Raw genomic sequence first — 14,092 nt, forward strand, 5'->3', positions numbered from 1 at the left:
GTGGTGAACTGAAGCAAGGAGTTCAGTTTTCCTTATGAAAAATCCAAAAGATGCTTCCACCTCCCAAGTTAACCTCTAGGGAGCTTCACACGGCATTGACAGCAATAATCAAGGTTCGATCTTAGTATCTGCCATTTGTTTATGTAATGGGCAGAATCCTTCCTCCTAAGAAATGAGCAAAGGATACCAACAATTTGGGTAGCAGGTTGATCCACGGCTCCAGCTTTGGCTAGCATATCAGCCAACTCATTTCCTGTGACATTACTGTGACATCTTATCCAGTAGAGGGAGAGAAGGGCCTCGACTAGCTAACGATCTCAAAAGAGTTTTTGTATCTTGGATAAGGAACTTTTTTTCTCTATCAACCACAATGCTCCAATTGCTGCTTGAGCGTCCTTAATGTTGACAGTTATGTGTAATTAATATTATACAGGAGTGTGAAAAAAAAAAAAATACCTTTGTCAAAAATAAAAATGTAATATAATGAATGATCCAACATTGAGGGCATTAGGGAAATTATGAATGCAGAAACATCCTATAAGCTGCTTCAATAAACACTTACTACATGATTATAATTAGGGAATCACCGTCCTCCTTATCCTCCAAAGAACCATTCATGTCCTATATCCTAGCTCATATTTGATATTCCTTTCGATAATAATACAATTATATTTGTGAAAGGCTAGAGCAGAAGTTGAAGTGAAGAGATTCAGAGGATTAATTGCAAATATTGGAATGTATTTGGAACAGAGGAACTAAACCTTTAGTAGTATTATTTGTAGTCCAAGTTGAGAGTTGAAGTACATATTAGTGAAAAGAGCTTCTCACTTTTTAATATCGACTAAGAACCTCAAAGGATATAAATAGGATTAGTTCCTTCAATAAAAAATTCCAAATCAGGTGTTCCATTGAAGATTAGTGGCTCAATCACTCTTTTCATTATTAAATCCTGGTATCGACTCGCGAAGATAGTATAATTACGTTGTCAATAATTATCGTAAATTAAAGTAAAATTAAATTGGGATTTTTTCCTTATCTTGATTTATGTTAAATATAGCTTGTATTTTGACGCACCGCATACGTGAAAAGAAAATTTAATCAGGCTCACAAAAAGTTTTATTTTATTTTATTGTGAATGTAATTTTTTACAATAAGTAGTAATAAAGGGGCCTCTGTAGGGATAATCAAAATAATCTATGAAAGAAATAGAAGATAATAAGTAGAAGAAAACCATTCCATACCATATATTTTTGAGAAAAAAATCATTTCAGTGTCACTTCTAGTAGACTCATCAAAATTTGTGGTCGAAATATAGATCAATTTTATATATTGATACATGGATAAAGTATGGGCGATGGGTACCTACTTCGGAGTCACCACTCAAAGGAAGGATTGATGACATTAAATTTAACTCCTTGCTCTTTTCTCAGCCTGGAGTCAGACGTTTCTTCATGGAGGGGTATGGCATAACATTGTAACACTCCGAAATATAATAATATATCTTTTGAGTATTTTTTACTTATAATAGTGATAGTAAAATATGGAAATGGAGTCGACTTAGCTCAATGAGCATCGCACTTGAGAGAAATTATTCTCTTGAGCTCAATGTGTGTAGGCTCGCACCCCCGTCATTCCTAAAGAAAGAAATATACTTAATTACATGGATTTCACACAAGATTCTTAGGTCAGATGGAATAAATATAATATTATGTTTACTTATACTTGACCAGTACAACTAAATCTGACCAATTAAAGGAACATAAAAAAAATAAAAAAATGAGAGGCACGCAATTTTCTTATTTGACATAATGCCCTTTGTGTACCCTTGTCTCTGAGACTTCCTTTGGTCCAGGTAACAAATAACATCAAGCACTTCATTGATATAATATAAGATTCGTCCAATAAGGAAGTACTCATTTATTTACCCATAATCGGCTGGAATATGGCTCGTATCGGTTTTAGAAACATATACATTCAGAAAAGACTCTGACACTTAAAATTAGAATATAGCTCTTGCACATTCACTAAGTAGAACCTTTATAACATATTCATAATGAACAACTCGGGAGTGACTTATGAATAAACATCTAAAAAAGTCATTAAAAAAAAAAAGGAAAAGAAGGGGGGATCTTTCATTCCCTACCAATGCTTCAGTCATTTCATAAGGCCTAAAACACTTAATAATCCCCTCATTTCGATGTCAACTCGTTTATCTTTTATTTTCTCAATGACCGTCTCAAGCATTGAATTCACTTGTACTTCATTATCATCTGATAACATTTATCCACATTTAATCTATATATTAAATGCAAATGTCTGTGTGATATGTATACAAATAACAAATGGATTTTTTTGTAATTTTACACGTAATTCTTTAAGCTCAACAAATGGTTCTGGTAACAATATTTTAGGCCTTCAAGGCCATGGCATTTTTATAAACACAATTTTTTTGACTAAAAAGCGACTACTTCTTATAGAAGAAAAAATTAAGACCATTAAATTCTAAGAATTATTCTCGCTGCATCTTGGTATGTATCTTAGCAAACTTTTATAAAAGAGATAATAAGGTTTAGAGAGGGAAAAAAAAGAGATAATAAGAATGAGGATTTTTGACAATAATATGAAAGTTAAGCAAACGATAGTTCAACGGGTAGTGCTTTAAAATATTTTCTTCTCCAAAATTTATGATCTCTTTTTTTTTTTTTTTAAGTATGAAAAAAATACATACAAAAATGCAGCGAGAAAATTTTTTACAATCTTTATTTGTTATGTAATATTAAGCAGAAGAGTTCAGAATTAATTTTAATTACTTAATATATCGGGCAAAGCCAGGCAAACCTACTCTAGTGTATCTTAAGCATGGACGCTCAAGGCTCTTCACATTTATTACATTTATAAAGAAACTTCAGCCATACAAGAAATGCATCTCTCTTGCAATTAATTAATTATTTCCTAATATTGTAATACTCGAAGAGTTTTTGCAAATCAAATAGTTTGCAAAATAGTGATAAAGTTTAATCAACTGTGAAATTTGTAGATAATGATGAAAGAACCCTCTTATTTTTTATTGAGCTTTATTGTTTATATTTAAATATTTATTAATTAATAAATTTTTGTTTCTTATTTTACTGTGATATAAATTATTGCCTAAATCAATACTATCTAAAGTCTGCATGGTATTTTGTGCAAATCAGCCTTATAATATAAGTAGTTATGATTCCATTTTTGAAACAAAAACAAAATACATACTTTTTATAATATTAGAAAAATAATTATATATTCACATTTAATTATAACAACTCAGTACATATTTGCTCTAATTTCTTTGCTGGTTTAAATTAGATAGAAAATCTGTCTTTTTATTTAATTTATATTTGCGTAAGAAATTTGTTAAAATAAATATTTAGAAAATAATAATAACTCTTGATAACTTAATATGGCACAATTCGTATTTTAAGAAACTACTTTTCTACATCTAAACTGTTTTAATTTAGAAGTATTCTATAAAAAAGGATAGATTTATGTTTGAAATATATGTATTAAATACTTCAATGAACCAGATTAGTGGAAAAGTATAGTGAATTTTAAAAACTCGATTATATATATCTCTGGTATCCATGTATTAATTGACCATATCTCTGGTATCCATGATATATACAAAAATATGTTTAATAATTCAGTGTGATTAAGTAATTGTCAAATTTGTTGGTAATGAGTCTAACTCAGACAGCATTGAATTTTAATGCACAATCCTCCTCCTCGAGACCTCGATCCAATTCGAATCCTACAATTTTAGAAATAGGAAATTTGATACCGAAAATTATTTTGACTCGTTTTGCAAAGAAAACTGCTCTAGGGATGTAAGTCTAGGTAAAACAGGACAAATATTTTATGAATAGGAATGATTCAGCAAGGAGATTTGAACAAGAGCAAAGATATTTCAATTCGGAGTTGTATAAAACCAGAGGATAGCTGATTTTGTGCAAAACAACAAATCAAATATTTTGATATGCATTTAAATTCTCAATTCCAAAAAGAATGCGTCGAAATAAACTGTATATATTTCAATCAGGCTTCAGTCAATGCCTAACTTAACCATCAAGAGCAAATGAATCAAAGCATTCGACAAGATGGTGTGATTGATTTTTTATTTATTTTATATATATGTAATTTATTTTCTAATCAATATAAAAATAACCAAATACAAATAATTTAAACGTGAGCACGAAAATGACTTGTTTATTTATTTATTTAAAAAAATGTAAAACTTAAGTAAAACAACCATTAAATACTCTACTTTTTTCTCTTCTGCCTTCATAGGTAGTACTTATCATAAAAAAGTAGTATTTATTTTTTAGCTGTATCGTTTTTCTTTGTTATTGGTAATTTGTAGAATAGATTTTATTTTCCTAAACTGTTATCATTATTATTATACTCCTGATTAGTGAACTTCCTTTCCAGCTACATCCATTTATATTCAAAATCTGATTGAACCATTAGTTATATACTCATAAAAGACATAGACCTTGAGAATTGGTTGCAGAGTTATAATATATAAGCCCTTGTTGTAAATTTAAATATAGCTCATAGTCTTCCAAGTCCCAAGACGTGTGTCAGAGTTTGACAAATGTTCGTCCTCACAAGAATAATCGAAAGCCACAACTTCCTCTAAATTTTTTGAAGAACCTTAATGAAAAAGTTTATAGATTCCAGTAAATCATCCTATAAAAAACAATCTAAGATCGTCATTTTATAGCATGACTCTGATTCTAAGCAAGCTTGCATTAAGAAAATTGGTCTTGGGATTACTGGGACATGGATAATTCGTCTTGAACCAACCTTACCGAGCGTAAAAATTACCTTCCTTTATTTCATCTAAATAATATAATCTCACTTATGTAATGACTATGTGAGAACCATAAAGCAAATAGGTAATATTAATTAGGAATAATAAATACAAGATAAAATAAAAAATAAACAGGATTTCGAATGGAAGAAGTGCCTCAACTAACTATCCGTAATTTAATGTCAGTTCTTCATGCTCTCCTACGACCCGACCTTTAAGTTCCTCCCCAAATCATCTCAGTGATTTGTCTCACCACATACAACAGCTACTTCTCCGACACATCCTGGCTCACAACGAAGAGGAAATTAGTATTTTGTCTAATCTCATATTATGCTTATTCGTCCATGCACGTCTCTTTTCCAATATGAATAACCCATCATGTCTCAAGTATAATGATGCTTGAGATAACGGATAATTAAGTGATTAACACTTCTTCCATTCGAGTTGCCGTCGTGTTTGTTTATTTTTCTTTTCTTATATTTTTGATAAATTAATATTAGCTAATTTGTCTCTGGTTCGAATTCATTGGTCGTTACATAATTGAGATTATTATTTATATTAAATAAAGGAAGGCTATTTGTCCCCCTGGTGAGCTTTTTCCAATACAAACTTTACCAATGTTAATTTTCGAAAGCGAGCCTTCTGACACCCATTTTTTAACCTCCAATTCTCAAGTCACACATTAGTATCTCGTATATATTGTTCATTCATAGGATGAAGTAGATAGTGCAAGTAGATCACCCTGCCGAACTTTCCCCTCGATCCAAAATTTTGTTGAGCTACTCCCTCTTGGTAAATTAATATTTGGTGAAGTACTTTGTAGAATTGTTGACTCAATTTTCACAAAACTAATATGAAAGGCAAACATGAAAAGTTACTCAAGTATGAGCTTATGAAGTTTCAAGTAAAATTATTTTTCGAAATCAATGAAAAAGAAGCTTTTCTTGTTTCAGTGACCAAACATTAATCCATTGTGTCCTGAAACGACCAAGGAATGTCCTCCAGAAGTGAATACTTCATGAAACTTTTCTGGCCTGCAGATATAATATGATTCAGGGTCCTAACCACCTTCTGCTAAGTATGGCTGTAATAATCTTATTGGATGTGTTAAGTAGAGAAATTGGCTGATAAATTTTAGTATAATCCCCGACTGCTATTTTCTTAAACGAATCAATGTTAATAAGATCCTGACCTTTAGTCTGGAAAAAAAAGTAAAAAAGTAAGGAAAAAGTGTCTAAAAACACGTTTAAGGATAGACGCCAGTTTTTCGTCGTAACTTTTGAAAAACTCGAAGGAGACTTGAAATTCCTATTGTAGCTACAAATGAACTTTAAAATTTGGTTTCGAGTAATAGATGAGTCATAAGTTTTCGAATATTTTTTTCCATTTCTAGAGTTGGTATAGTATTGTTTTTTAATTTTTTGCATCCCTGGTATAGGACAGTAGTGTTATCCAACCTTCTGTATCTTTAAGTAATCTCCAGTGTAGGCATAATTGCATAGTTTTGTACCAAAGTTGCAACCTTCCATTGAGGTTTTTATTGGATCATCAGTAAATTCACCTGAAGATAATTTATTTCATCTTAACTGAGATTGAGATAATCAAATATTTTCTTTAGGACTGTGAATAAATCCTCTGACTGTGTTACCTTGCCAATCTTCCAATCCAAGCAAATATTTTTCCAGAAATAATTTTCATTTAACTATTTGTTTGATTTGGTTTATCTCCCATACTTCTTTGTTTTAAATGGTTCTTCACTACTTCTTGTCACTTTGGAGCATGATATATTGTATATTGCACGCTATTTTCGCTCTCTTTATTATTACCTCCAGTATAGATACATATCTATTCTCCTAAAAAGTGACACTAAATATTTCTTAAAGAAGCTCGAAACAATGTACTTCAAAACAATTATTACAAATAATAACATAATATGAAACAATACTTACTTTTTTTATTTATTTAAAAAAAGGGAATAACTTATTCTACCTCTGACAATATACAATATATATATTTATAATGCATTTCTTTTTAAAAATTACAACAAAGATAAGACGGGAATTTTTCTTTCAAAGAGAGATGTTATCCCCACATCGATCTTTCAAAGCATAAAAATAATATAAAAAAACAACAATAATACCAGTAGTTTTTTGTTTATTATCACAAAAATATATATTATGTATATCCCTTATAAGTTTTCCATCCCTGTGTTGTGAGAAGTAGTCTGTCATATTTTCCTTAAAACTATTGAATTTGGATTTCATTAAGGTGAGTATTACTTCTATTTAGAATTATAGTGGAGGCTGATATAACGAATACTTCACGATCTCCACCTCCTACCTACAACACAGCAGATACCATGGCTGAAGTATGGTATTCTGAGAGTGACATTCTTTAGGACGCTTTGAAGTAGTCTAAAGAATCCAGACAGTTGGCTAAGAAACAGGTGGATCTTGACCGGGAAATTTCATATTTTATTAATTTAATCCCCTAAAACTAGTGTTTAACTTGTTTTATTTTGTAGAAAAGATGAAAAGACGTTTCCAACAAATAACTACAATAGGAGCAGACTCTAATGTTGGGTTACCACATCTATCCTACATGTACATGTAATACGTGTATAAACTATTAATTTCTAAGAACTCGGCTTATTATAGTCTTTGGACCTTAACAACTCTTCCCTACTGTTGATAACTTAACGTGTTGTATGCCTAATCTTCTCGTACTGTTCTGAACAATTATGTTGGGTGATGACTTCGACCAAGTGGAGCTTTTTTTGTCAACTTTCCCTCAAGACCCTCCGATATTTTTTTCATTTTTTGCATTAGTCATATCTTCAATTATAATATACATTATTTTTTCTTGGACTTTTGAAAATTTTCTTGAGCTTCCTTGGTAAGTCTCAGAATTTGGATCTACTATTTGGTCAGCCAAAGTAACATAACAGTTTAGATGGATATCTTTGTATGAAATTCTTGGATCTTAAATAAACTTAAGAACATATTTTTTATATTTTTTTGTTTTTAAATAAAATGGTGCGCCTTCACTTAACAAGCATTGATATTTTTATTAATTAAATCAAAAATGATAAATTTATAAGACTTTCTAAAGATTTTTCGTTATCTTTTTTATATAAAAATACCTTACTAATATAGTATTTTTTAAAGTGTCATTTTGGTATAGTTTATTTTGCTCCAGTAATTTTGTTTTCATAGGTAAAAGGTGCTCTGCAAGGCCAACTATCGAAAGTTTGGATAAAATAATGGAAGTCATCATATTCCGACCGTCAAGAAGATAAACATTAATGGGAACAAAATTTTAAAAAATCCATGAAAAATAATGGATTTCTTTTGTATAAACCTATATTAAACCACATTTTTTATGGCATATATTCATATTATTTACAACTTGAATACCTTATCATGACGTTATACCCCGAAATAATTAATAATCAACCCATCCTGAGTAATCAATTTAGGATATCTTATCAATTATTTAAAAAAATAGTCAAAAAACCTCTATTTCCTACAATTTTTAATGTTGAATGCAATGAAAATCATAGTTTGATCGGTTTATACTACTTATAGCCAGTCGAATTTTCAGTTAAATTTCAAAAAATTTAGTGTCAAAAGTCAATTATACATTTCACACAAGGAAAAAAAATATCTTGACATGAAAACTTAAGCCTTGAAGATGATACAAAATTGAACCATGGAGATTAAAATATTGATTTATTTCAATATGTAGATATTGTTCTTAAAAATTAAAAAAAAATGGTACTGTGTTATAATTGATATTAAATACATGCATTGACTTACACACGATCTATTCTTATTTAGAATTAAATACTTATATTTGAAGTAAAAATATAAAATGTGTTTTTAACCTTTTCTTCCTTTTAGTTTTAGTATTTATTGGATAACGCAAGGGAAAAATTAAGGGGACAAAATTTGGCACCAATGAATTATAGCCGAGGATGGAATTAATTTTCGAGCGCATTAGCAAAAAAATGACAAATCAGGCTGAAGAAATATCAGGAACTATAGTAATAGTTTATACTCATTTTTCAACATAAATAAATATCAACTAATTAGAAGTACGAAGAATATAGCTTATGTAAAAGGGTTTTTTGTGATAATATAAGTGGTTTAATATATTCTGTATCTTGTTCTGAATTAGATGTATTTCCTTTTTTTAGGCTGATAAATTATGCAAAAGAACACTCTTCTTTCGACCCTTATAACTTATTTATTGTTATAAGAATATCATGGCTCAAATTATGGAATCATGTCACATACTTTTTTTTCTTCTAATAAGACCTCTTCCAAAAATTTGTATTGGCAAGGATTTTTTTTTTTCAGTGACCACATTTTTTATGGCATATATTCATATTATTTACAACTTGAATACCTTATCATGACACATTATACCCCGAAATAATTAATCTCATAATATATTACCGAGCTTCATACTAGTTCAAATATTTTTTTTAAAATCATATTTGAAATATACAAAAATTAAAAAATTCTTACACTCTGTGAATAGATCTCTTCATTGTTTTCATCTTGGAAACTCCTTCTCACGGAAGGTCTGGTAGTTTTCCATGGACTAATTTCCCAAATTACTAATTCAAAGATCTCATGAGATTGATGATCAATTAATGAGATTCGTTGTTCAAGTCACTTTGACTTTCTTTGGTCATGAATATAGAAGTCCGCTTCTATCGTTGATAATTATTGAAGAATTATCTAAAGGGATTTGCAATTCTCTAGTTAAAAACATATCTAAATTAGAAACTGTAAGAGTTTTATCGGTGCGTCCAATAACCCTGAATGGACCTAGATAGGGCAAGTCCAGCGCGTTGATAATAGGTGGATATCTGATAAAAACATGCGAGGCATTTGCTAATTAACAGGGAATGTACCACGTCTCTGTTGTTTGTTGTTATATCTTTTTATTAGGAGTTAAAGATGACATGGTAATCTGTAAAGGATCTGCAAAACTTGAGATGTCAGTAATAGTGTTCGTAGTAGTATCTTCAAATAATAGTCCAGGAAGACATAAGGATGTACCATGAACAGTTGGCTTGCTGAGTAACTGATATATCTTTAAGTGTAAGGGTGGATGTCCCATAAGACGTGCAATAGAGATTCTGTCTAATTATTTGCAGATGATCGAAGCAATGCCTTCCCTTGGCGATGAAGTCACTCGATCATTCCATTCACTGCGGGATGGTAAGCTGTTGTCTGGAAGTGCTGACACCCCATAAGATGGTTAAGCTTTTTGAATAGATGCGATTCAAATTGTCGTCCGCAATCTGTTGTGATCTTTACTGAGACACAATAGTGTCCATACCATTCCTCAACAAAGATCTTCGCGACTGCTTCAGTAGCCTTTCTTGCATTGGAAGTGCTTCCTCGGCCACTGAGTAAACCGATATACTTTTGTAAGTAAGTATTTAAATCCTTGAATTACAATGCCTAAAATGGATCATGGATCTCTTCAAATCTTCCATTAGTTTGGAGAAATTGTGTGATGGGTGACTTGTTGTGGCGTCCTTTCTGTGAGTTTTGGCATTGAACACATTCTTTGCAGCATTGTCTGATATCTTTCTTCATGGCTGGACTAACAAAACGGAAAAAAGATTCGAAAACGTTAACGTTATCCCTGCAGACACAAAGGTCGTATTGTACCCGTAAAGACATCACAAGTTATAATGTACTTGCTTGAAAGACATTCAAATTTAAATGAAGAGTCGTGGGATGTAAGTTGCACCTTAAATTTCTTCATCTTCTTCTTGTTACATTGCCAGGGCATCTAAATCCACTTTGGTAACTACATGAAGAGACGGCCTCGCAAGTGCATCAGCCACCTTGTTTGCTAAGCCTTGGACGTGTCTAATATTGCTTGTGAACTCAGATATGAAAGTCAATTGCCCCATTTCACGTGGTAAATTACTATCGGATGTAAACTTGACTGCATATGTCAACTGTATATGATCTGATAACACTTGAAATTGCCAGCCTTCAACAAAATAGTGAAAGTGTTTGGTTGCAAGATATTTTGCAAGCAATTATCGACCAAATGTGCTATATTTTGCTTCAGGGGATTTAAGTTTCTTTGAAAAGAATGCAAGTGGTTGCCATTCATTTTGAGCTCTTTGTTGCAACACTGCACCAAATAGGATGTGTATTGTGTCGACATCCGTGAGACATCCGCGATTGTAAATATCCATGGGAACGTGTGACGAAGACCTAAATCGAGTGTCAGTGAACGCTGACCATATGTAGCTATAGTTAAAGAATTTGCTGCCATCTAAGATTTCTAATAAAAATTGTTGCTTGGATAATATGTTGTTAATAAAGAAAAGGTTATATCTGTTCCCATTACATCGCCCTGTCGCCGTTTCTCGCACGGGTTTTTATATTTTCGCATTCCTGGTATACACATAGTCCAGATCTTGCATCGTGTTGAATTGATTTGCTTCTACTTCAACCGTCCCGTTCCTTCATTGCAAGTAAGAGGATAACTTACTCCAACCCTGTAATTTTATTTTCAAGCCGAAATTCTGAAGATTGAGGATTTACAAGCTGTAGACATGCTAGGGTTGATACCACCATCATTTTGTAAGCGAGTACGGCTACCTCCTCCAAGGTAGCTGTTGACGTCGAGATAACTGTTGCGACTGCAGTAGGTAAACGTTGCACAAATAAAGTCTTTAAAATATTGTCGTCGATGGAGGTTGTGCCCACCAGCTAACGCATCCTACATAGTAGTTGGGAGGGATATTTGTCTCCCAATTCTTCTGTTACCAGGAGTTGTAGTAGTCGTCACTGCTCGGATGGGGAAAAACGATCAATGAGAACATCTTTCAAGGCTTTGAAAGGATCTACAGTTGGGGGATTAATAATCAGATCCTGTGCTTCTGTAGCAACTTCCTGATTGAGGGCACAGACTACATAATTAAATTTAGTCTCTGAAGAGGTTATTATTCTAGACTTGAATATGGCCTCGACCTGGCTAAACCACATTTGTGAGTCCCTAATCCAGAACTCAGACAGTTTAACTTGCACGACTTTCGAAATGTGAGAGTTGCTGGAAGTTTCAGCTAATGAAGCGGCGGCTTTGTCTTGCTCCAAAGTAGGTTCGACGTCTTCAGGTCAAGTCATTGCGCGTGGAGAGAATTAAAAGAAGAATTATTCGCTTGTCGGGGTCATCAATGTAGATTATTAGTCTTAAATAAAATAAAACTGTAAATAACGTCTTGTCCATACTATATTTCATACACTACTCTAAAACAGATAAGGAAAAGAATAGTCTAAAATAATAGAAATAAAAACAAAACTAATGAAGTGATGCGCCGGTTTGATTTGTTAAAATATACTTTAGTTTTATGCTTTAACTTCATATTGTTATAGGGCCTAATTAGTTTTAAAATATATATTTATTTTTATATTGAACAGAGCCTTATATATGAATCTGAACCTAATTGGGTCCAGATATAATTTAAACCCTCGAATATATTCATAATTATATATCATATATGGATAATTATATACCCACTACACAAAGGAGTCGATTCTACTCTCGTATGAGGCTTAAGTTTGTTTGGATTTACTTTTCGGATAAATTATTATCTTGTTGTCATCCCCGTAGATATAAGTATTTGATCATCTCTTGTTTAGGATAAAATACCTTGGAACTCTTCTTCTATCATAATTCTTAAAGAAAAGGAAAGTTTTTCCATCTTCAATGAATGAAAATTGACCTAAGCAAATGAAAAGTTTATTTGAATTTAAAATTTGTCTCTCCATTTACTGAAGTATTTTCGTATGTTATTTTTTCTAAATATTAATTTTATTACTATAGATGAGGGACATGCAACCTTTGAAACATGGAGTGCCAACTTCAACATTCCAAATCACTAAGTGTGCCACTATCAACAATAATTTGTAGAAACAAACACAAACTACATATATATCTTATAATTTGCGCGTACCAGTGAATATGCCTCCGCATGCCCACAATGGCACGCATACCATAGATTGCCGACCCCTGCTATAGGTTATGTATCATATTCATGCTCTGATAATATATAACATTTTAGTTTATTATATTTACAAATACCACATCAATTTTCTTTAATTATTCAATTAGGAATGTATTGTTAGGAAGCTAACAACACAATTCAACATAAATATTTTATCATTATTTAGTTAATATAACTTAAAGCATTTTGTTAATCCTCTTTACAAACTATATTTAATATTTCATACAATTATGGACGAAAGTTAAAAAAATGTTCTAAGATAAACGAAAATTTTACACATATATACTTTTAAAAACTTAATATAAAAGCTTTGGAAAACATAAAAACAGTGTTCAGGTTGCCAAAGACAACAAAACTCGTACGCTAAAAATGTAATAATAAAAGTATATAAATATATTTCCTTTTTAAGCTACGGCTGTAAATCGAACCTACCCACAATGAGCTCAGTATACGTTGTTTTATTTTTATTTTTTTTAATCTACTCGTTTTCTATTATAAGGTATATCATATAACTTTGATAGTATGTTTGTACAAGTTTCTTAGTATTCTCCTTTATAGGTAGTATAATTAATTAATGACGTGATTTCTTTTTGTTTCAGAAATAGGTGAAATTTTTATTATATCCTCACATGGATATAAATTATTAATTTTTTTTTTTTAATTTTGAGAACTGGCTTTCGAGAGCCACGCTGTGTTCTTATGATCACACTAAGCATATTAAGGTAGAAAAATTAATTCTTAATACGTTTATTCTTTTTATTCACAGTGGTACAATAAATATATTTTTTTGATGAAATGGACGAAATGTCCACATTACATTTTGAAGATTCTATTCGAACTGTTTTTTTTTTTTTTTTTTTTTACAAAATTGTCCCTGACACTTCCGTACGACTATTTTTTGAACAAGACGGCCAACATTGTTAAATCTAAAATCCTTTTCTCCTGGTACAGATATAGATTTTTTTCTCTTTCTTTTTACATTACATTGATATATTCTTAAGTAACTCATTTCAACAGATCTACAGAATTATAATTGACCTTCTCGTGATACATTTTTCCTTCTTATTATCTATGCATTTTGAATGGAGGCGTCTATCATCCAGGTGAACAAAATCCAATGCCATTTCTGTCCGTTAATTCCAATTCTTTAACAATTCATATTTTGATTGATTCTGTCTGTTCCTCCCATCGACTTA

The 14,092-nt window shown here is 31.3% G+C and overlaps 1 protein-coding gene across 5 annotated transcripts in view; it reads right to left on the reverse strand.

Annotated features, from left to right (window-relative positions):
* The window catches only part of LOC121126683 (uncharacterized), a 65,250-nt gene that overhangs the window by 24,603 nt on the left and 26,555 nt on the right, over positions 1 to 14,092 (reverse strand). The gene's annotated exons all lie outside the window — the stretch shown is intronic.

Source organism: Lepeophtheirus salmonis, chromosome 12 (genome assembly GCF_016086655.4).
Source record: "Lepeophtheirus salmonis chromosome 12, UVic_Lsal_1.4, whole genome shotgun sequence".
NCBI classification, from domain to species: Eukaryota; Metazoa; Arthropoda; class Copepoda; order Siphonostomatoida; family Caligidae; genus Lepeophtheirus; species Lepeophtheirus salmonis.